The sequence below is a fragment of the Passer montanus genome, unplaced genomic scaffold (assembly GCF_014805655.1).
Source record: "Passer montanus isolate IOZ18808 unplaced genomic scaffold, ASM1480565v1 scaffold95, whole genome shotgun sequence".
NCBI classification, from domain to species: Eukaryota; Metazoa; Chordata; class Aves; order Passeriformes; family Passeridae; genus Passer; species Passer montanus.
In genome coordinates, this window is record NW_024374923.1 from 71898 (window position 1) to 74255 (window position 2358).

Consider the following 2358-nt stretch of genomic DNA (forward strand, 5'->3'; position numbering starts at 1 on the left):
CTCAAGGAGCTCTTCGGCTGCGGCGCTTCCACACTGCGCCTCGCTCACCCTGGCAGCGAAGTTTGTGGCTGGGGTGGGTTTCACCCCCACCGCTGTCTGGGGTGCTCACGGTGTCCCCGTGAGCGACGCAGCTCAGCCCCGGCTGCCTCCTGAGTTACTTTGCCTCGCTACTTCAGCTTAGGCACTGACTGCTCTAGCTTAGGGACTGGCTGCTCTAGCTTAGGGAAAACAGAAGCTGAGTATGGAAAAGGAACCAAATATTAATATTTTCTAATATTTCGGTTGTTAAAGACAGAGAGGAGGTAATTCTGGTGTCTGCTTTTGAATCCGTCTCTCATGCAGGGGCAGCCCTTTGGGCGCCATCCCGCCTGCGACGCTATCTTTAGGGAAGAAGTTGCACGAGGAGACCCCCAAATAAACACTCGTTTTTTTTCAATATGCTGTCAGTTTCTTACTGTAGAAAGGGTGGAAGAGCTCTTGTGCTGGTGGAAAATCTTGTTTTGCTTCCGCTAGAGAGCAAGCCGAGAGGTGCCGGGCGGCGAGCTCCCAGCCGAGCGCGGGGCCCGCTCCCCGCCAGCGCGGACCCGCGGCCGGAGCTGCCGCCGCTGCCGGTGCCCGGGCCTGGCAGAGTTCCCTCGGGACGCTGCCAGGAGGGAGGCAGCGAGTCCGGGCCGGGGGAGAGCTCCCGCCCCTGCCCCCGCACCTTCCCCTCTGAGGGAGGGAGGAAAAGAGGCTCCCTTGGGTGCTGGACACGCAGCGGGGCCGCTCCGCTCCGCGCCTGCCTCGGCGCTTACAAAAGCAGTTTAGCGTTTCTCTCCCCCCTAATTCAAATGCAAATCGGTCTCTTCGAGAGTCGCTCCCCCCTCTCCGGAGCCGAGCCTGGGCGCGGCCGGGGCTGCGGGGCCGGCCGTGCGGGGCTGGCGGCCGAGCGCTCGCTGGCTCCCCTGCAAACAGCAGGAAAACACTTCTTTTTTTCTTTTTCTTTTTTTTTCCTTCTTTTAGAATATTTGCGAAGTGACAAGAGGACAAAGAAAAAAAAATTCAGAGATTTAACTCGAGCTTCCCGGAGGTGCTCTTCTTGTGGTTGTGCCAAAGTTAATGCGAGGCAATATCCTGCGCGCCCTTTCTCCAAATGTATTCAGCAGATTTATAATTTAAACTAAAACAATTCAGAGCAACAAGGGATTATTTAGAAATAGAAGGAAACACCGTTGCAGGTAGACGACCAACCTCCTCTTTAGCTAAGATTCGTAATTAAAATAAAATTAATTTTCGCATGATCCCGTTTTTCCACGTCAAGGAAAACAGAGTTCCCCACAGTAAAACACACGGGCACAGACAGCACAAGGTAAAAATTGTTCAGGGTGATTTTGCATCACTCTTCCGTAGAATGCTCTTTAGGGGACAAATAGGATTTTTTTTCCCCTTGCAGCCTTAGGCTACGGGAATTGCCGCGAGCAGCCGGGGCACTGGGCACAAGTGCTGCTACCGGGGACCTCGGGTGTGCAGCACCGGGCAGCGCCCGGGCCGGGCCCGGCGGCACCAGCACCCGGCTCCAGCGGGGACAGGGAGCATCCACACGGTCCAGAGGCGGGCTGGAAGGGCCGAGTCAGCTCACACCATCCGCATCCCAGGGAAACGCGGGGCAGGCCCGGCCCGACCGGGACTCGGGCGGCTCTGCTCTCTGGAGTCGCTCCCAAGGCACAGAGACAGACAGACAGCGAGAAAGAAAGAAAGAGAGAGAAAGAGAAAGAAAGAAAGAGAGACAGAAAGAAAGAAAGAGAGACAAGAAAGAAAGAAAGAAAGAAAGAAAGAAAGAAAGAAAGAAAGATGCGGACAGATACAATTATGGGGAAACAGAGGAATTAAATGAGAGAGGGGAAAGAAAAAGAGAAGGAGAGAGAAAATGAAAAAGAAAATGAAACAAGAAAGTAAAGGAAAAAGAAATAAAGTGTAGAAGAATAAATTGCAATTAAAAAATAAAAACAAAACGTAAAAGAGAAAGGAAAAAAAGGAAAAAGGAAAGCAAGAAAGAAAAGGAAAAAAGAAGAGAAAAAAGACAGAAAAGGAAAGCAAAAGGGAGAAAAAGAGGGAGAAGAAAGAGGAGAGGAAAAAGGATAAAAAAATGGGAAAGTAAAAGGAAAGGAAAAGGGAAAGGAAAGAGAGGAAAATGAGAGAAAAAGGGAAAAGATAAAGAAGAGGAAAGAGGGAAAAGAAAAAAGGAAAGGAAAAAGAGGGAAAAGGAGAGGGGGAAAGGAGAAGAGGGGGAAATAAAAGCAAAGCCGGGAGAGGGAGGCGAGGGGAGCCCGACGAGTCCCAAGTTGGTGGCAGGGCGGGTGGGCAGGGCCGGCTGCCGCC